At 45.8% G+C, this 16,495-nt stretch overlaps 69 pseudogenes; all 69 read right to left on the bottom strand.

Annotated features, from left to right (window-relative positions):
* Positions 1–2: 2 nt before the first annotated feature.
* LOC140086675 (5S ribosomal RNA) lies at positions 3–121 on the bottom strand (annotated as a pseudogene).
* Positions 122–191: 70 nt separating this feature from the next.
* Positions 192–310, bottom strand: LOC140096495 (5S ribosomal RNA; annotated as a pseudogene).
* Positions 311–380: 70 nt separating this feature from the next.
* On the bottom strand, positions 381–499 carry LOC140081187 (5S ribosomal RNA; annotated as a pseudogene).
* Positions 500–569: 70 nt separating this feature from the next.
* LOC140091488 (5S ribosomal RNA) lies at positions 570–688 on the bottom strand (annotated as a pseudogene).
* A 70-nt stretch (positions 689–758) lies between these two features.
* LOC140101411 (5S ribosomal RNA) lies at positions 759–877 on the bottom strand (annotated as a pseudogene).
* Positions 878–947: 70 nt separating this feature from the next.
* On the bottom strand, positions 948–1,066 carry LOC140089355 (5S ribosomal RNA; annotated as a pseudogene).
* A 70-nt stretch (positions 1,067–1,136) lies between these two features.
* On the bottom strand, positions 1,137–1,255 carry LOC140097321 (5S ribosomal RNA; annotated as a pseudogene).
* A 70-nt stretch (positions 1,256–1,325) lies between these two features.
* LOC140101409 (5S ribosomal RNA) lies at positions 1,326–1,444 on the bottom strand (annotated as a pseudogene).
* Positions 1,445–1,514: 70 nt separating this feature from the next.
* LOC140094588 (5S ribosomal RNA) lies at positions 1,515–1,633 on the bottom strand (annotated as a pseudogene).
* Positions 1,634–1,884: 251 nt separating this feature from the next.
* LOC140081186 (5S ribosomal RNA) lies at positions 1,885–2,003 on the bottom strand (annotated as a pseudogene).
* Positions 2,004–2,443: 440 nt separating this feature from the next.
* Positions 2,444–2,562, bottom strand: LOC140081185 (5S ribosomal RNA; annotated as a pseudogene).
* Positions 2,563–2,632: 70 nt separating this feature from the next.
* Positions 2,633–2,751, bottom strand: LOC140101408 (5S ribosomal RNA; annotated as a pseudogene).
* A 70-nt stretch (positions 2,752–2,821) lies between these two features.
* LOC140086960 (5S ribosomal RNA) lies at positions 2,822–2,940 on the bottom strand (annotated as a pseudogene).
* A 70-nt stretch (positions 2,941–3,010) lies between these two features.
* On the bottom strand, positions 3,011–3,129 carry LOC140081183 (5S ribosomal RNA; annotated as a pseudogene).
* A 70-nt stretch (positions 3,130–3,199) lies between these two features.
* LOC140101407 (5S ribosomal RNA) lies at positions 3,200–3,318 on the bottom strand (annotated as a pseudogene).
* A 70-nt stretch (positions 3,319–3,388) lies between these two features.
* Positions 3,389–3,507, bottom strand: LOC140101406 (5S ribosomal RNA; annotated as a pseudogene).
* A 70-nt stretch (positions 3,508–3,577) lies between these two features.
* LOC140095738 (5S ribosomal RNA) lies at positions 3,578–3,696 on the bottom strand (annotated as a pseudogene).
* A 70-nt stretch (positions 3,697–3,766) lies between these two features.
* Positions 3,767–3,885, bottom strand: LOC140081182 (5S ribosomal RNA; annotated as a pseudogene).
* A 259-nt stretch (positions 3,886–4,144) lies between these two features.
* Positions 4,145–4,263, bottom strand: LOC140090523 (5S ribosomal RNA; annotated as a pseudogene).
* Positions 4,264–4,333: 70 nt separating this feature from the next.
* On the bottom strand, positions 4,334–4,452 carry LOC140101405 (5S ribosomal RNA; annotated as a pseudogene).
* Positions 4,453–4,522: 70 nt separating this feature from the next.
* Positions 4,523–4,641, bottom strand: LOC140082141 (5S ribosomal RNA; annotated as a pseudogene).
* Positions 4,642–4,900: 259 nt separating this feature from the next.
* On the bottom strand, positions 4,901–5,019 carry LOC140083458 (5S ribosomal RNA; annotated as a pseudogene).
* A 70-nt stretch (positions 5,020–5,089) lies between these two features.
* On the bottom strand, positions 5,090–5,208 carry LOC140085329 (5S ribosomal RNA; annotated as a pseudogene).
* A 70-nt stretch (positions 5,209–5,278) lies between these two features.
* On the bottom strand, positions 5,279–5,397 carry LOC140086096 (5S ribosomal RNA; annotated as a pseudogene).
* A 69-nt stretch (positions 5,398–5,466) lies between these two features.
* LOC140081180 (5S ribosomal RNA) lies at positions 5,467–5,585 on the bottom strand (annotated as a pseudogene).
* Positions 5,586–5,655: 70 nt separating this feature from the next.
* LOC140091417 (5S ribosomal RNA) lies at positions 5,656–5,774 on the bottom strand (annotated as a pseudogene).
* A 70-nt stretch (positions 5,775–5,844) lies between these two features.
* Positions 5,845–5,963, bottom strand: LOC140101403 (5S ribosomal RNA; annotated as a pseudogene).
* A 70-nt stretch (positions 5,964–6,033) lies between these two features.
* On the bottom strand, positions 6,034–6,152 carry LOC140089354 (5S ribosomal RNA; annotated as a pseudogene).
* A 70-nt stretch (positions 6,153–6,222) lies between these two features.
* LOC140081179 (5S ribosomal RNA) lies at positions 6,223–6,341 on the bottom strand (annotated as a pseudogene).
* A 70-nt stretch (positions 6,342–6,411) lies between these two features.
* LOC140101402 (5S ribosomal RNA) lies at positions 6,412–6,530 on the bottom strand (annotated as a pseudogene).
* Positions 6,531–6,970: 440 nt separating this feature from the next.
* LOC140094225 (5S ribosomal RNA) lies at positions 6,971–7,089 on the bottom strand (annotated as a pseudogene).
* Positions 7,090–7,348: 259 nt separating this feature from the next.
* LOC140101401 (5S ribosomal RNA) lies at positions 7,349–7,467 on the bottom strand (annotated as a pseudogene).
* A 70-nt stretch (positions 7,468–7,537) lies between these two features.
* On the bottom strand, positions 7,538–7,656 carry LOC140101400 (5S ribosomal RNA; annotated as a pseudogene).
* Positions 7,657–7,726: 70 nt separating this feature from the next.
* Positions 7,727–7,845, bottom strand: LOC140101399 (5S ribosomal RNA; annotated as a pseudogene).
* A 70-nt stretch (positions 7,846–7,915) lies between these two features.
* LOC140101397 (5S ribosomal RNA) lies at positions 7,916–8,034 on the bottom strand (annotated as a pseudogene).
* A 70-nt stretch (positions 8,035–8,104) lies between these two features.
* Positions 8,105–8,223, bottom strand: LOC140091358 (5S ribosomal RNA; annotated as a pseudogene).
* A 70-nt stretch (positions 8,224–8,293) lies between these two features.
* On the bottom strand, positions 8,294–8,412 carry LOC140097358 (5S ribosomal RNA; annotated as a pseudogene).
* Positions 8,413–8,860: 448 nt separating this feature from the next.
* Positions 8,861–8,979, bottom strand: LOC140085328 (5S ribosomal RNA; annotated as a pseudogene).
* Positions 8,980–9,049: 70 nt separating this feature from the next.
* Positions 9,050–9,168, bottom strand: LOC140093870 (5S ribosomal RNA; annotated as a pseudogene).
* Positions 9,169–9,427: 259 nt separating this feature from the next.
* LOC140086673 (5S ribosomal RNA) lies at positions 9,428–9,546 on the bottom strand (annotated as a pseudogene).
* Positions 9,547–9,616: 70 nt separating this feature from the next.
* LOC140096494 (5S ribosomal RNA) lies at positions 9,617–9,735 on the bottom strand (annotated as a pseudogene).
* Positions 9,736–9,805: 70 nt separating this feature from the next.
* LOC140101396 (5S ribosomal RNA) lies at positions 9,806–9,924 on the bottom strand (annotated as a pseudogene).
* A 70-nt stretch (positions 9,925–9,994) lies between these two features.
* On the bottom strand, positions 9,995–10,113 carry LOC140089351 (5S ribosomal RNA; annotated as a pseudogene).
* A 70-nt stretch (positions 10,114–10,183) lies between these two features.
* LOC140081178 (5S ribosomal RNA) lies at positions 10,184–10,302 on the bottom strand (annotated as a pseudogene).
* A 70-nt stretch (positions 10,303–10,372) lies between these two features.
* On the bottom strand, positions 10,373–10,491 carry LOC140085073 (5S ribosomal RNA; annotated as a pseudogene).
* Positions 10,492–10,561: 70 nt separating this feature from the next.
* Positions 10,562–10,680, bottom strand: LOC140101395 (5S ribosomal RNA; annotated as a pseudogene).
* A 70-nt stretch (positions 10,681–10,750) lies between these two features.
* Positions 10,751–10,869, bottom strand: LOC140101921 (5S ribosomal RNA; annotated as a pseudogene).
* Positions 10,870–11,128: 259 nt separating this feature from the next.
* On the bottom strand, positions 11,129–11,247 carry LOC140085327 (5S ribosomal RNA; annotated as a pseudogene).
* A 70-nt stretch (positions 11,248–11,317) lies between these two features.
* On the bottom strand, positions 11,318–11,436 carry LOC140081177 (5S ribosomal RNA; annotated as a pseudogene).
* A 70-nt stretch (positions 11,437–11,506) lies between these two features.
* Positions 11,507–11,625, bottom strand: LOC140085070 (5S ribosomal RNA; annotated as a pseudogene).
* A 70-nt stretch (positions 11,626–11,695) lies between these two features.
* On the bottom strand, positions 11,696–11,814 carry LOC140101394 (5S ribosomal RNA; annotated as a pseudogene).
* Positions 11,815–12,065: 251 nt separating this feature from the next.
* LOC140081176 (5S ribosomal RNA) lies at positions 12,066–12,184 on the bottom strand (annotated as a pseudogene).
* A 70-nt stretch (positions 12,185–12,254) lies between these two features.
* Positions 12,255–12,373, bottom strand: LOC140091503 (5S ribosomal RNA; annotated as a pseudogene).
* A 251-nt stretch (positions 12,374–12,624) lies between these two features.
* On the bottom strand, positions 12,625–12,743 carry LOC140080379 (5S ribosomal RNA; annotated as a pseudogene).
* Positions 12,744–12,994: 251 nt separating this feature from the next.
* LOC140101392 (5S ribosomal RNA) lies at positions 12,995–13,113 on the bottom strand (annotated as a pseudogene).
* A 70-nt stretch (positions 13,114–13,183) lies between these two features.
* On the bottom strand, positions 13,184–13,302 carry LOC140089350 (5S ribosomal RNA; annotated as a pseudogene).
* Positions 13,303–13,372: 70 nt separating this feature from the next.
* On the bottom strand, positions 13,373–13,491 carry LOC140081174 (5S ribosomal RNA; annotated as a pseudogene).
* A 70-nt stretch (positions 13,492–13,561) lies between these two features.
* Positions 13,562–13,680, bottom strand: LOC140085069 (5S ribosomal RNA; annotated as a pseudogene).
* Positions 13,681–13,750: 70 nt separating this feature from the next.
* On the bottom strand, positions 13,751–13,869 carry LOC140101391 (5S ribosomal RNA; annotated as a pseudogene).
* A 70-nt stretch (positions 13,870–13,939) lies between these two features.
* LOC140101909 (5S ribosomal RNA) lies at positions 13,940–14,058 on the bottom strand (annotated as a pseudogene).
* A 259-nt stretch (positions 14,059–14,317) lies between these two features.
* LOC140085326 (5S ribosomal RNA) lies at positions 14,318–14,436 on the bottom strand (annotated as a pseudogene).
* Positions 14,437–14,506: 70 nt separating this feature from the next.
* Positions 14,507–14,625, bottom strand: LOC140081173 (5S ribosomal RNA; annotated as a pseudogene).
* A 70-nt stretch (positions 14,626–14,695) lies between these two features.
* On the bottom strand, positions 14,696–14,814 carry LOC140085068 (5S ribosomal RNA; annotated as a pseudogene).
* A 70-nt stretch (positions 14,815–14,884) lies between these two features.
* Positions 14,885–15,003, bottom strand: LOC140101390 (5S ribosomal RNA; annotated as a pseudogene).
* A 251-nt stretch (positions 15,004–15,254) lies between these two features.
* LOC140081172 (5S ribosomal RNA) lies at positions 15,255–15,373 on the bottom strand (annotated as a pseudogene).
* A 70-nt stretch (positions 15,374–15,443) lies between these two features.
* On the bottom strand, positions 15,444–15,562 carry LOC140091501 (5S ribosomal RNA; annotated as a pseudogene).
* Positions 15,563–15,813: 251 nt separating this feature from the next.
* On the bottom strand, positions 15,814–15,932 carry LOC140079527 (5S ribosomal RNA; annotated as a pseudogene).
* Positions 15,933–16,183: 251 nt separating this feature from the next.
* LOC140101389 (5S ribosomal RNA) lies at positions 16,184–16,302 on the bottom strand (annotated as a pseudogene).
* Positions 16,303–16,372: 70 nt separating this feature from the next.
* LOC140101388 (5S ribosomal RNA) lies at positions 16,373–16,491 on the bottom strand (annotated as a pseudogene).
* Positions 16,492–16,495: the final 4 nt, after the last annotated feature.

Genomic DNA, 16,495 nt, shown 5'->3' with positions numbered 1-16,495 from the left:
AAGGTTAACGGAACTTGGGATTCCCAGCCAGTCTCCCATGCTGGTACTTGCCAAGCCTTAAGCTGCATTGCTGCTGCGATCTGACGAGAGCAGGCACATTCAGCTTAGAATGGCCGTTGACAGCAGCTGTTCAATTTGAACCTTCTTTTACTATCTCATAGAGAAACTAACACAATTTTCAGGTTCAAAAAGGTCAACGGAACTTGGGATTCCCAGCCAGTCTCCCATGCTGTTACTTGCCAAGCCTTAAGCTGCATTGCTGCTGCGATCTCACGAGAGCAGGCACATTCAGCTTAGAATGGCCGTTGACAGCAGCTGTTCAATTTGAACCTTCTTTTACTATCTCATAGAAAAACTAACACAATTTTCAGGTTCAAAAAGGTCAACAGAACTTGGGATTCCCAGCCAGTCTCCCATGCTGGTACTTGCCAAGCCTTAAGCTGCATTGCTGCTGCGATCTGACGAGAGCAGGCACATTCAGCTTAGAATGGCCGTTGACAGCAGCTGTTCAATTTGAACCTTCTTTTACTATCTCATAGAGAAACTAACACAATTTTCAGGTTCAAAAAGGTCAACGGAACTTGGGATTCCCAGCCAGTCTCCCATGCTGTTACTTGCCAAGCCTTAAGCTGCATTGCTGCTGCGATCTGACGAGAGCAGGCACATTCAGCTTAGAATGGCCGTTGACAGCAGCTGTTCAGTTTGAACCTTCTTTTACTATCTCATAGAGAAACTAACACAATTTTCAGGTTCAAAAAGGTCAACGGAACTTGGGATTCCCAGCCAGTCTCCCATGCTGGTACTTGCCAAGCCTTAAGCTGCATTGCTGCTGCGATCTGACGAGAGCAGGCACATTCAGCTTAGAATGGCCGTTGACAGCAGCTGTTCAATTTGAACCTTCTTTTACCATCTTTGACAGAGAAACTAACAATTTTCAGGTTCAAAAAGGTCAACAGAACTTGGGATTCCCAGCCAGTCTCCCATGCTGGTACTTGCCAAGCCTTAATCTGCATTGCTGCTGCGATCTGACGAGAGCAGGCACATTCAGCTTAGAATGGCCGTTGACAGCAGCTGTTCAATTTGAACCTTCTTTTACTATCTCATAGAAAAACTAACACAATTTTCAGGTTCAAAAAGGTCAACAGAACTTGGGATTCCCAGCCAGTCTCCCATGCTGGTACTTGCCAAGCCTTAAGCTGCATTGCTGCTGCGATATGACGAGAGCAGGCACATTCAGCTTAGAATGGCCGTTGACAGCAGCTGTTCAATTTGAACCTTCTTTTACTATCTCATAGAGAAACTAACACAATTTTCAGGTTCAAAAAGGTCAACGGAACTTGGGATTCCCAGCCAGTCTCCCATGCTGGTACTTGCCAAGCCTTAAGCTGCATTGCTGCTGCGATCTGACGAGAGCAGGCACATTCAGCTTAGAATGGCCGTTGACAGCAGCTGTTCAGTTTGAACCTTCTTTTACTATCTCATAGAGAAACTAACACAATTTTCAGGTTCAAAAAGGTCAACGGAAGTTGGGATTCCCAGCCAGTCTCCCATGTTGGTACTTGCCAAGCCTTAAGCTGCATTGCTGCTGCGATCTGATGAGAGCAGGCACATTCAGCTTAGAATGGCCGTTGACAGCAGCTGTTCAATTTGAACCTTCTTTTACTATCTCATAGAGAAACTAACACAATTTTCAGGTTCAAAAAGGTCAACGGAACTTGGGATTCCCAGCCAGTCTCCCATGCTGGTACTTGCCAAGCCTTAAGCTGCTGCGATCTGACAAGAGCAGGCACATTCAGCTTAGAATGGCCGTTGACAGCAGCTGTTCAATTTGAACCTTCTTTTACTATCTCATAGAGAAACTAACACAATTTTCAGGTTCAAAAAGGTCAACAGAACTTGGGATTCCCAGCCAGTCTCCCATGCTGGTACTTGCCAAGCCTTAAGCTGCATTGCTGCTGCGATCTGACGAGAGCAGGCACATTCAGCTTAGAATGGCCGTTGACAGCAGCTGTTCAGTTTGAACCTTCTTTTACTATCTCATAGAGAAACTAACACAATTTTCAGGTTCAAAAAGGTCAACGGAACTTGGGATTCACAGCCAGTCTCCCATGCTGGTACTTGCCAAGCCTTAAGCCGCATCGCTGCTGTGATCCGACAAGAGCACGCACATTCAGCTTAGAACAGCCGTTGACAGCAGCTGTTCAATTTGAACCTTCTTTTACTATCTCATAGAGAAACTAACACAATTTTCAGGTTCAAAAAGGTCAACGGAACTTGGGATTCCCAGCCAGTCTCCCATGCTGGTACTTGCCAAGCCTTAAGCTGCTGCGATCTGACAAGAGCATGCACATTCAGCTTAGAATGGCCGTTGACAGCAGCTGTTCAATTTGAACCTTCTTTTACCATCTTTGACAGAGAAACTAACAATTTTCAGGTTCAAAAAGGTCAACAGAACTTGGGATTCCCAGCCAGTCTCCCATGCTGGTACTTGCCAAGCCTTAAGCTGCATTGCTGCTGCGATCTGACGAGAGCAGGCACATTCAGCTTAGAATGGCCGTTGACAGCAGCTGTTCAATTTGAACCTTCTTTTACTATCTCATAGAGAAACGAACACAATTTTCAGGTTCAAAAAGGTCAACGGAACTTGGGATTCCCAGCCAGTCTCCCATGCTGGTACTTGCCAAGCCTTAAGCTGCATTGCTGCTGCGATCTGACGAGAGCAGGCACATTCAGCTTAGAATGGCCGTTGACAGCAGCTGTTCAGTTTGAACCTTCTTTTACTATCTCATAGAGAAACTAACACAATTTTCAGGTTCAAAAAGGTCAACGGAACTTGGGATTCCCAGCCAGTCTCCCATGCTGGTACTTGCCAAGCCTTAAGCTGCATTGCTGCTGCAATCTGACGAGAGCAGGCACATTCAGCTTAGAATGGCCGTTGACAGCAGCTGTTCAATTTGAACCTTCTTTTACCATCTATGACAGAGAAACTAACAATTTTCAGGTTCAAAAAGGTCAACAGAACTTGGGATTCCCAGCCAGTCTCCCATGCTGGTACTTGCCAAGCCTTAAGCTGCATTGCTGCTGCGATCTGACGAGAGCAGGCACATTCAGCTTAGAATGGCCGTTGACAGCAGCTGTTCAATTTGAACCTTCTTTTACTATCTCATAGAGAAACTAACACAATTTTCAGGTTCAAAAAGGTCAACGGAACTTGGGATTCCCAGCCAGTCTCCCATGCTGGTACTTGCCAAGCCTTAAGCTGCATTGCTGCTGCGATCTGACGAGAGCAGGCACATTCAGCTTAGAATGGCCGTTGACAGCAGCTGTTCAGTTTGAACCTTCTTTTACTATCTCATAGAGAAACTAACACAATTTTCAGGTTCACAAAGGTCAACGGAACTTGGGATTCCCAGCCAGTCTCCCATGCTGGTACTTGCCAAGCCTTAAGCTGCATTGCTGCTGCGATCTGACGAGAGCAGGCACATTCAGCTTAGAATGGCCGTTGACAGCAGCTGTTCAGTTTGAACCTTCTTTTACTATCTCATAGAGAAACTAACACAATTTTCAGGTTCAAAAAGGTCAACGGAACTTGGGATTCCCAGCCAGTCTCCCATGCTGGTACTTGCCAAGCCTTAAGTTGCATTGCTGCTGCAATCTGACGAGAGCAGGCACATTCAGCTTAGAATGGCCGTTGACAGCAGCTGTTCAATTTGAACCTTCTTTTACCATCTATGACAGAGAAACTAACAATTTTCAGGTTCAAAAAGGTCAACAGAACTTGGGATTCCCAGCCAGTCTCCCATGCTGGTACTTGCCAAGCCTTAAGCTGCATTGCTGCTGCGATCTGACGAGAGCAGGCACATTCAGCTTAGAATGGCCGTTGACAGCAGCTGTTCAATTTGAACCTTCTTTTACTATCTCATAGAGAAACTAACACAATTTTCAGGTTCAAAAAGGTCAACGAAACTTGGGATTCCCAGCCAGTCTCCCATGCTGGTACTTGCCAAGCCTTTAGCTGCATTGCTGCTGCGATCTGACGAGAGCCGGCACATTCAGCTTACAATGGCCCTTGACAGCAGCTGTTCAATTTGAACCTTCTTTTACCATCTTTGACAGAGAAACTAACAATTTTCAGGTTCAAAAAGGTCAACAGAACTTGGGATTCCCAGCCAGTCTCCCATGCTGGTACTTGCCAAGCCTTTAGCTGCATTGCTGCTGCGATCTGACGAGAGCAAGCACATTCAGCTTAGAATGGCCGTTGACAGCAGCTGTTCAATTTGAACCTTCTTTTACTATCTCATAGAGAAACTAACACAATTTTCAGGTTCAAAAAGGTCAACGGAACTTGGGATTCCCAGCCAGTCTCCCATGCTGGTACTTGCCAAGCCTTAAGCTGCATTGCTGCTGCGATCTGACGAGAGCAGGCACATTCAGCTTAGAATGGCCGTTGACAGCAGCTGTTCAATTTGAACCTTCTTTTACTATCTCATAGAGAAACTAACACAATTTTCAGGTTCAAAAATGTCAACGGAACTTGGGATTCCCAGCCAGTCTCCCATGCTGGTACTTGCCAAGCCTTAAGCTGCATTGCTGCTGCGATCTGACGAGAGCAGGCACATTCAGCTTAGAATGGCCGTTGACAGCAGCTGTTCAGTTTGAACCTTTTTTTACTATCTCATAGAGAAACTAACACAATTTTCAGGTTCAAAAAGGTCAACGGAACTTGGGATTCGCAGCCAGTCTCCCATGCTGGTACTTGCCAAGCCTTAAGCCGCATCGCTGCTGTGATCCGACAAGAGCACGCACATTCAGCTTAGAATGGCCGTTGACAACAGCTGTTCAATTTGAACCTTCTTTTACTATCTCATAGAGAAACTAACACAATTTTCAGGTTCAAAAAGGTCAACGAAACTTGGGATTCCCAGCCAGTCTCCCATGCTGGTACTTGCCAAGCCTTAAGCTGCATTGCTGCTGCGATCTGACGAGAGCAGGCACATTCAGCTTAGAATGGCCGTTGACAGCAGCTGTTCAATTTGAACCTTCTTTTACCATCTTTGACAGAGAAACTAACAATTTTCAGGTTCAAAAAGGTCAACAGAACTTGGGATTCCCAGCCAGTCTCCCATGCTGGTACTTGCCAAGCCTTAAGCTGCATTGCTGCTGCGATCTGACGAGAGCAAGCACATTCAGCTTAGAATGGCCGTTGACAGCAGCTGTTCAATTTGAACCTTCTTTTACTATCTCATAGAGAAACTAACACAATTTTCAGGTTCAAAAAGGTCAACGGAACTTGGGATTCTCAGCCAGTCTCCCATGCTGGTACTTGCCAAGCCTTAAGCTGCATTGCTGCTGCGATCTGACGAGAGCAGGCACATTCAGCTTAGAATGGCCGTTGACAGCAGCTGTTCAGTTTGAACCTTCTTTTACTATCTCATAGAGAAACTAACACAATTTTCAGGTTCAAAAGGTCAACAGAACTTGGGATTCCCAGCCAGTCTCCCATGCTGGTACTTGCCAAGCCTTAAGCTGCATTGCTGCTGCGATCTGACGAGAGCAGGCACATTCAGCTTAGAATGGCCGTTGACAGCAGCTGTTCAATTTGAACCTTCTTTTACTATCTCATAGAGAAACTAACACAATTTTCAGGTTCAAAAAGGTCAACGGAACTTGGGATTCCCAGCCAGTCTCCCATGCTGTTACTTGCCAAGCCTTAAGCTGCATTGCTGCTGCGATCTGACGAGAGCAGGCACATTCAGCTTAGAATGGCCGTTGACAGCAGCTGTTCAGTTTGAACCTTCTTTTACTATCTCATAGAGAAACTAACACAATTTTCAGGTTCAAAAAGGTCAACGGAACTTGGGATTCCCAGCCAGTCTCCCATGCTGGTACTTGCCAAGCCTTAAGCTGCATTGCTGCTGCGATCTGACGAGAGCAGGCACATTCAGCTTAGAATGGCCGTTGACAGCAGCTGTTCAATTTGAACCTTCTTTTACCATCTTTGACAGAGAAACTAACAATTTTCAGGTTCAAAAAGGTCAACAGAACTTGGGATTCCCAGCCAGTCTCCCATGCTGGTACTTGCCAAGCCTTAATCTGCATTGCTGCTGCGATCTGACGAGAGCAGGCACATTCAGCTTAGAATGGCCGTTGACAGCAGCTGTTCAATTTGAACCTTCTTTTACTATCTCATAGAAAAACTAACACAATTTTCAGGTTCAAAAAGGTCAACAGAACTTGGGATTCCCAGCCAGTCTCCCATGCTGGTACTTGCCAAGCCTTAAGCTGCATTGCTGCTGCGATCTGACGAGAGCAGGCACATTCAGCTTAGAATGGCCGTTGACAGCAGCTGTTCAATTTGAACCTTCTTTTACTATCTCATAGAGAAACTAACACAATTTTCAGGTTCAAAAAGGTCAACGGAACTTGGGATTCCCAGCCAGTCTCCCATGCTGGTACTTGCCAAGCCTTAAGCTGCATTGCTGCTGCGATCTGACGAGAGCAGGCACATTCAGCTTAGAATGGCCGTTGACAGCAGCTGTTCAGTTTGAACCTTCTTTTACTATCTCATAGAGAAACTAACACAATTTTCAGGTTCAAAAAGGTCAACGGAAGTTGGGATTCCCAGCCAGTCTCCCATGCTGGTACTTGCCAAGCCTTAAGCTGCATTGCTGCTGGGATCTGATGAGAGCAGGCACATTCAGCTTAGAATGGCCGTTGACAGCAGCTGTTCAGTTTGAACCTTCTTTTACTATCTCATAGAAAAACTAACACAATTTTCAGGTTCAAAAAGGTCAACGGAACTTGGGATTCCCAGCCAGTCTCCCATGCTGGTACTTGCCAAGCCTTAAGCTGCTGCGATCTGACAAGAGCAGGCACATTCAGCTTAGAATGGCCGTTGACAGCAGCTGTTCAATTTGAACCTTCTTTTACTATCTCATAGAGAAACTAACACAATTTTCAGGTTCAAAAAGGTCAACAGAACTTGGGAATCCCAGCCAGTCTCCCATGCTGGTACTTGCCAAGCCTTAAGCTGCATTGCTGCTGCGATCTGACGAGAGCAGGCACATTCAGCTTAGAATGGCCGTTGACAGCAGCTGTTCAGTTTGAACCTTCTTTTACTATCTCATAGAGAAACTAACACAATTTTCAGGTTCAAAAAGGTCAACGGAACTTGGGATTCACAGCCAGTCTCCCATGCTGGTACTTGCCAAGCCTTAAGCCGCATCGCTGCTGTGATCCGACAAGAGCACGCACATTCAGCTTAGAACAGCCGTTGACAGCAGCTGTTCAATTTGAACCTTCTTTTACTATCTCATAGAGAAACTAACACAATTTTCAGGTTCAAAAAGGTCAACGGAACTTGGGATTCCCAGCCAGTCTCCCATGCTGGTACTTGCCAAGCCTTAAGCTGCATTGCTGCTGCGATCTGACGAGAGCAGGCACATTCAGCTTAGAATGGCCGTTGACAGCAGCTGTTCAGTTTGAACCTTCTTTTACTATCTCATAGAGAAACTAACACAATTTTCAGGTTCAAAAAGGTCAACGGAACTTGGGATTCCCAGCCAGTCTCCCATGCTGGTACTTGCCAAGCCTTAAGCTGCATTGCTGCTGCGATCTGACGAGAGCAGGCACATTCAGCTTAGAATGGCCGTTGACAGCAGTTGTTCAATTTGAACCTTCTTTTACCATCTTTGACAGAGAAACTAACAATTTTCAGGTTCAAAAAGGTCAACGGAACTTGGGATTCCCAGCCAGTCTCCCATGCTGGTACTTGCCAAGCCTTAAGCTGCATTGCTGCTGCGATCTGACGAGAGCAGGCACATTCAGCTTAGAATGGCCGTTGACAGCAGCTGTTCAATTTGAACCTTCTTTTACTATCTCATAGAGAAACTAACACAATTTTCAGGTTCAAAAAGGTCAACGGAACTTGGGATTCCCAGCCAGTCTCCCATGCTGGTACTTGCCAAGCCTTAAGCTGCATTGCTGCTGCGATCTGACGAGAGCAGGCACATTCAGCTTAGAATGGCCGTTGACAGCAGCTGTTCAGTTTGAACCTTCTTTTACTATCTCATAGAGAAACTAACACAATTTTCAGGTTCAAAAAGGTCTACGGAACTTGGGATTCCCAGCCAGTCTCCCATGCTGGTACTTGCCAAACCTTAAGCTGCATTGCTGCTGCGATCTGACGAGAGCAGGCACATTCAGCTTAGAATGGCCGTTGACAGCAGCTGTTCAGTTTGAACCTTCTTTTACTATCTCATAGAGAAACTAACACAATTTTCAGGTTCAAAAAGGTCAACGGAACTTGGGATTCCCAGCCAGTCTCCCATGCTGGTACTTGCCAAGCCTTAAGCTGCATTGCTGCTGCGATATGACGAGAGCAGGCACATTCAGCTTAGGATGGCCGTTGACAGCAGCTGTTCAGTTTGAACCTTCTTTTACTATCTCATAGAGAAACTAACACAATTTTCAGGTTCAAAAAGGTCAACGGAACTTGGGATTCGCAGCCAGTCTCCCATGCTGGTACTTGCCAAGCCTTAAGCCGCATCGCTGCTGTGATCTGACAAGAGCACGCACATTCAGCTTAGAATGGCCGTTGACAGCAGCTGTTCAATTTGAACCTTCTTTTACTATCTCATAGAGAAACTAACACAATTTTCAGGTTCAAAAAGGTCAACGAAACTTGGGATTCCCAGCCAGTCTCCCATGCTGGTACTTGCCAAGCCTTTAGCTGCATTGCTGCTGCGATCTGACGAGAGCCGGCACATTCAGCTTAGAATGGCCCTTGACAGCAGCTGTTCAATTTGAACCTTCTTTTACCATCTTTGACAGAGAAACTAACAATTTTCAGGTTCAAAAAGGTCAACAGAACTTGGGATTCCCAGCCAGTCTCCCATGCTGGTACTTGCCAAGCCTTAAGCTGCATTGCTGCTGCGATCTGACGAGAGCAAGCACATTCAGCTTAGAATGGCCGTTGACAGCAGCTGTTCAATTTGAACCTTCTTTTACTATCTCATAGAGAAACTAACACAATTTTCAGGTTCAAAAAGGTCAACGGAACTTAGGATTCTCAGCCAGTCTCCCATGCTGGTACTTGCCAAGCCTTAAGCTGCATTGCTGCTGCGATCTGACGAGAGCAGGCACATTCAGCTTAGAATGGCCGTTGACAGCAGCTGTTCAGTTTGAACCTTCTTTTACTATCTCATAGAGAAACTAACACAATTTTCAGGTTCAAAAAGGTCAACGGAACTTGGTATTCCCAGCCAGTCTCCCATGCTGGTACTTGCCAAACCTTAAGCTGCATTGCTGCTGCGATGTGACGAGAGCAGGCACATTCAGCTTAGAATGGCCGTTGACAGCAGCTGTTCAATTTGAACCTTCTTTTACTATCTCATAGAGAAACTAACACAATTTTCAGGTTCAAAAAGGTTAACGGAACTTGGGATTCCCAGCCAGTCTCCCATGCTGGTACTTGCCAAGCCTTAAGCTGCATTGCTGCTGCGATCTGACGAGAGCAGGCACATTCAGCTTAGAATGGCCGTTGACAGCAGCTGTTCAATTTGAACCTTCTTTTACTATCTCATAGAGAAACTAACACAATTTTCAGGTTCAAAAAGGTCAACGGAACTTGGGATTCCCAGCCAGTCTCCCATGCTGTTACTTGCCAAGCCTTAAGCTGCATTGCTGCTGCGATCTCACGAGAGCAGGCACATTCAGCTTAGAATGGCCGTTGACAGCAGCTGTTCAGTTTGAACCTTCTTTTACTATCTCATAGAGAAACTAACACAATTTTCAGGTTCAAAAAGGTCAACGGAACTTGGGATTCCCAGCCAGTCTCCCATGCTGGTACTTGCCAAGCCTTAAGCTGCATTGCTGCTGCGATCTGACGAGAGCAGGCACATTCAGCTTAGAATGGCCGTTGACAGCAGCTGTTCAATTTGAACCTTCTTTTACCATCTTTGACAGAGAAACTAACAATTTTCAGGTTCAAAAAGGTCAACAGAACTTGGGATTCCCAGCCAGTCTCCCATGCTGGTACTTGCCAAGCCTTAATCTGCATTGCTGCTGCGATCTGACGAGAGCAGGCACATTCAGCTTAGAATGGCCGTTGACAGCAGCTGTTCAATTTGAACCTTCTTTTACTATCTCATAGAAAAACTAACACAATTTTCAGGTTCAAAAAGGTCAACAGAACTTGGGATTCCCAGCCAGTCTCCCATGCTGGTACTTGCCAAGCCTTAAGCTGCATTGCTGCTGCGATCTGACGAGAGCAGGCACATTCAGCTTAGAATGGCCGTTGACAGCAGCTGTTCAATTTGAACCTTCTTTTACTATCTCATAGAGAAACTAACACAATTTTCAGGTTCAAAAAGGTCAACGGAACTTGGGATTCCCAGCCAGTCTCCCATGCTGGTACTTGCCAAGCCTTAAGCTGCATTGCTGCTGCGATCTGACGAGAGCAGGCACATTCAGCTTAGAATGGCCGTTGATAGCAGCTGTTCAGTTTGAACCTTCTTTTACTATCTCATAGAGAAACTAACACAATTTTCAGGTTCAAAAAGGTCAACGGAACTTGGGATTCCCAGCCAGTCTCCCATGCTGGTACTTGCCAAGCCTTAAGCTGCATTGCTGCTGCGATCTGACGAGAGCAGGCACATTCAGCTTAGAATGGCCGTTGACAGCAGCTGTTCAATTTGAACCTTCTTTTACTATCTCATAGAGAAACTAACACAATTTTCAGGTTCAAAAAGGTCAACGGAACTTGGGATTCCCAGCCAGTCTCCCATGCTGGTACTTGCCAAGCCTTAAGCTGCATTGCTGCTGCGATCTGATGAGAGCAGGAACATTCAGCTTAGAATGGCCGTTGACAGCAGCTGTTCAATTTGAACCTTCTTTTACTATCTCATAGAGAAACTAACACAATTTTCAGGTTCAAAAAGTTCAACGGAACTTGGGATTCCCAGCCAGTCTCCCATGCTGGTACTTGCCAAGCCTTTAGCTGCATTGCTGCTGCGATCTGACGAGAGCCGGCACATTCAGCTTAGAATGGCCCTTGACAGCAGCTGTTCAATTTGAACCTTCTTTTACCATCTTTGACAGAGAAACTAACAATTTTCAGGTTCAAAAAGGTCAACAGAACTTGGGATTCCCAGCCAGTCTCCCATGCTGGTACTTGCCAAGCCTTAAGCTGCATTGCTGCTGCGATCTGACGAGAGCAAGCACATTCAGCTTAGAATGGCCGTTGACAGCAGCTGTTCAATTTGAACCTTCTTTTACTATCTCATAGAAAAACTAACACAATTTTCAGGTTCAAAAAGGTCAACAGAACTTGGGATTCCCAGCCAGTCTCCCATGCTGGTACTTGCCAAGCCTTAAGCTGCATTGCTGCTGCGATCTGACGAGAGCAGGCACATTCAGCTTAGAATGGCCGTTGACAGCAGCTGTTCAATTTGAACCTTCTTTTACTATCTCATAGAGAAACTAACACAATTTTCAGGTTCAAAAAGGTCAACGGAACTTGGGATTCCCAGCCAGTCTCCCATGCTGGTACTTGCCAAGCCTTAAGCTGCATTGCTGCTGCGATCTGACGAGAGCAGGCACATTCAGCTTAGAATGGCCGTTGATAGCAGCTGTTCAGTTTGAACCTTCTTTTACTATCTCATAGAGAAACTAACACAATTTTCAGGTTCAAAAAGGTCAACGGAACTTGGGATTCCCAGCCAGTCTCCCATGCTGGTACTTGCCAAGCCTTAAGCTGCATTGCTGCTGCGATCTGACGAGAGCAGGCACATTCAGCTTAGAATGGCCGTTGACAGCAGCTGTTCAATTTGAACCTTCTTTTACTATCTCATAGAGAAACTAACACAATTTTCAGGTTCAAAAAGGTCAACGGAACTTGGGATTCCCAGCCAGTCTCCCATGCTGGTACTTGCCAAGCCTTAAGCTGCTGCGATCTGACAAGAGCAGGCACATTCAGCTTAGAATGGCCGTTGACAGCAGCTGTTCAATTTGAACCTTCTTTTACTATCTCATAGAGAAACTAACACAATTTTCAGGTTCAAAAAGGTCAACAGAACTTGGGATTCCCAGCCAGTCTCCCATGCTGGTACTTGCCAAGCCTTAAGCTGCATTGCTGCTGCGATCTGACGAGAGCAGGCACATTCAGCTTAGAATGGCCGTTGACAGCAGCTGTTCAGTTTGAACCTTCTTTTACTATCTCATAGAGAAACTAACACAATTTTCAGGTTCAAAAAGGTCAACGGAACTTGGGATTCCCAGCCAGTCTCCCATGCTGGTACTTGCCAAGCCTTAAGCTGCAGTGCTGCTGCGATCTGACGAGAGCAGGCACATTCAGCTTAGAATGGCCGTTGACAGCAGCTGTTCAATTTGAACCTTCTTTTACTATCTCATAGAGAAACTAACACAATTTTCAGGTTCAAAAAGGTCAACGGAACTTGGGATTCCCAGCCAGTCTCCCATGCTGGTACTTGCCAAGCCTTAAGCTGCTGCGATCTGACAAGAGCAGGCACATTCAGCTTAGAATGGCCGTTGACAGCAGCTGTTCAATTTGAACCTTCTTTTACTATCTCATAGAGAAACTAACACAATTTTCAGGTTCAAAAAGGTCAACAGAACTTGGGATTCCCAGCCAGTCTCCCATGCTGGTACTTGCCAAGCCTTAAGCTGCATTGCTGCTGCGATCTGATGAGAGCAGGCACATTCAGCTTAGAATGGCCGTTGACAGCAGCTGTTCAATTTGAACCTTCTTTTACTATCTCATAGAGAAACTAACACAATTTTCAGGTTCAAAAAGTTCAACGGAACTTGGGATTCCCAGCCAGTCTCCCATGCTGGTACTTGCCAAGCCTTAAGCTGCTGCGATCTGACAAGAGCAGGCACATTCAGCTTAGAATGGCCGTTGACAGCAGCTGTTCAATTTGAACCTTCTTTTACTATCTCATAGAGAAACTAACACAATTTTCAGGTTCAAAAAGGTCAACGGAACTTGGGATTCCCAGCCAGTCTCCCATGCTGGTACTTGCCAAGCCTTAAGCTGCATTGCTGCTGCGATCTGACGAGAGCAGGCACATTCAGCTTAGAATGGCCGTTGACAGCAGCTGTTCAATTTGAACCTTCTTTTACCATCTTTGACAGAGAAACTAACAATTTTCAGGTTCAAAAAGGTCAACAGAACTTGGGATTCCCAGCCAGTCTCCCATGCTGGTACTTGCCAAGCCTTAATCTGCATTGCTGCTGCGATCTGACGAGAGCAGGCACATTCAGCTTAGAATGGCCGTTGACAGCAGCTGTTCAATTTGAACCTTCTTTTACTATCTCATAGAAAAACTAACACAATTTTCAGGTTCAAAAAGGTCAACAGAACTTGGGATTCCCAGCCAGTCTCCCATGCTGGTACTTGCCAAGCCTTAAGCTGCATTGCTGCTGCGATCTGACGAGAGCAGGCACATTCAGCTTAGAATGGCCGTTGACAGCAGCTGTTCAATTTGAACCTTCTTTTACTATCTCATAGAGAAACTAACACAATTTTCAGGTTCAAAAAGGTCAACGGAACTTGGGATTCCCAGCCAGTCTCCCATGCTGGTACTTGCCAAGCCTTAAGCTGCATTGCTGCTGCGATCTGACGAGAGCAGGCACATTCAGCTTAGAATGGCCGTTGATAGCAGCTGTTCAGTTTGAACCTTCTTTTACTATCTCATAGAGAAACTAACACAATTTTCAGGTTCAAAAAGGTCAACGGAACTTGGGATTCCCAGCCAGTCTCCCATGCTGGTACTTGCCAAGCCTTAAGCTGCATTGCTGCTGCGATCTGACGAGAGCAGGCACATTCAGCTTAGAATGGCCGTTGACAGCAGCTGTTCAATTTGAACCTTCTTTTACTATCTCATAGAGAAACTAACACAATTTTCAGGTTCAAAAAGGTCAACGGAACTTGGGATTCCCAGCCAGTCTCCCATGCTGGTACTTGCCAAGCCTTAAGCTGCATTGCTGCTGCGATCTGATGAGAGCAGGAACATTCAGCTTAGAATGGCCGTTGACAGCAGCTGTTCAATTTGAACCTTCTTTTACTATCTCATAGAGAAACTAACACAATTTTCAGGTTCAAAAAGTTCAACGGAACTTGGGATTCCCAGCCAGTCTCCCATGCTGGTACTTGCCAAGCCTTTAGCTGCATTGCTGCTGCGATCTGACGAGAGCCGGCACATTCAGCTTAGAATGGCCCTTGACAGCAGCTGTTCAATTTGAACCTTCTTTTACCATCTTTGACAGAGAAACTAACAATTTTCAGGTTCAAAAAGGTCAACAGAACTTGGGATTCCCAGCCAGTCTCCCATGCTGGTACTTGCCAAGCCTTAAGCTGCATTGCTGCTGCGATCTGACGAGAGCAAGCACATTCAGCTTAGAATGGCCGTTGACAGCAGCTGTTCAATTTGAACCTTCTTTTACTATCTCATAGAAAAACTAACACAATTTTCAGGTTCAAAAAGGTCAACAGAACTTGGGATTCCCAGCCAGTCTCCCATGCTGGTACTTGCCAAGCCTTAAGCTGCATTGCTGCTGCGATCTGACGAGAGCAGGCACATTCAGCTTAGAATGGCCGTTGACAGCAGCTGTTCAATTTGAACCTTCTTTTACTATCTCATAGAGAAACTAACACAATTTTCAGGTTCAAAAAGGTCAACGGAACTTGGGATTCCCAGCCAGTCTCCCATGCTGGTACTTGCCAAGCCTTAAGCTGCATTGCTGCTGCGATCTGACGAGAGCAGGCACATTCAGCTTAGAATGGCCGTTGATAGCAGCTGTTCAGTTTGAACCTTCTTTTACTATCTCATAGAGAAACTAACACAATTTTCAGGTTCAAAAAGGTCAACGGAACTTGGGATTCCCAGCCAGTCTCCCATGCTGGTACTTGCCAAGCCTTAAGCTGCATTGCTGCTGCGATCTGACGAGAGCAGGCACATTCAGCTTAGAATGGCCGTTGACAGCAGCTGTTCAATTTGAACCTTCTTTTACTATCTCATAGAGAAACTAACACAATTTTCAGGTTCAAAAAGGTCAACGGAACTTGGGATTCCCAGCCAGTCTCCCATGCTGGTACTTGCCAAGCCTTAAGCTGCTGCGATCTGACAAGAGCAGGCACATTCAGCTTAGAATGGCCGTTGACAGCAGCTGTTCAATTTGAACCTTCTTTTACTATCTCATAGAGAAACTAACACAATTTTCAGGTTCAAAAAGGTCAACAGAACTTGGGATTCCCAGCCAGTCTCCCATGCTGGTACTTGCCAAGCCTTAAGCTGCATTGCTGCTGCGATCTGACGAGAGCAGGCACATTCAGCTTAGAATGGCCGTTGACAGCAGCTGTTCAGTTTGAACCTTCTTTTACTATCTCATAGAGAAACTAACACAATTTTCAGGTTCAAAAAGGTCAACGGAACTTGGGATTCCCAGCCAGTCTCCCATGCTGGTACTTGCCAAGCCTTAAGCTGCAGTGCTGCTGCGATCTGACGAGAGCAGGCACATTCAGCTTAGAATGGCCGTTGACAGCAGCTGTTCAATTTGAACCTTCTTTTACTATCTCATAGAGAAACTAACACAATTTTCAGGTTCAAAAAGGTCAACGGAACTTGGGATTCCCAGCCAGTCTCCCATGCTGGTACTTGCCAAGCCTTAAGCTGCTGCGATCTGACAAGAGCAGGCACATTCAGCTTAGAATGGCCGTTGACAGCAGCTGTTCAATTTGAACCTTCTTTTACTATCTCATAGAGAAACTAACACAATTTTCAGGTTCAAAAAGGTCAACAGAACTTGGGATTCCCAGCCAGTCTCCCATGCTGGTACTTGCCAAGCCTTAAGCTGCATTGCTGCTGCGATCTGATGAGAGCAGGCACATTCAGCTTAGAATGGCCGTTGACAGCAGCTGTTCAATTTGAACCTTCTTTTACTATCTCATAGAGAAACTAACACAATTTTCAGGTTCAAAAAGTTCAACGGAACTTGGGATTCCCAGCCAGTCTCCCATGCTGGTACTTGCCAAGCCTTAAGCTGCTGCGATCTGACAAGAGCAGGCACATTCAGCTTAGAATGGCCGTTGACAGCAGCTGTTCAATTTGAACCTTCTTTTACTATCTCATAGAGAAACTAACACAATTTTCAGGTTCAAAAAGGTCAACGGAACTTGGGATTCCCAGCCAGTCTCCCATGCTGGTACTTGCCAAGCCTTAAGCTGCATTGCTGCTGCGATCTGACGAGAGCAGGCACATTCAGCTTAGAATGGCCGTTGACAGCAGCTGTTCAATTTGAACCTTCTTTTACTATCTCATAGAGAAACTAACACAATTTTCAGGTTCAAAAAGGTCAACGGAACTTGGGATTCCCAGCCAGTCTCCCATGCTGGTACTTGCCAAGCCTTAAGCTGCATTGCTGCTGCGATCTGACGAGAGCAGGCACATTCAGCTTAGAATGGCCGTTGACAGCA

Source organism: Engystomops pustulosus, chromosome 9 (genome assembly GCF_040894005.1).
Source record: "Engystomops pustulosus chromosome 9, aEngPut4.maternal, whole genome shotgun sequence".
Taxonomy (NCBI): Eukaryota; Metazoa; Chordata; class Amphibia; order Anura; family Leptodactylidae; genus Engystomops; species Engystomops pustulosus.
The sequence above is the reverse complement of the archived record's forward strand: the minus strand, read 5'-3'. Positions and strand labels throughout refer to the sequence as shown.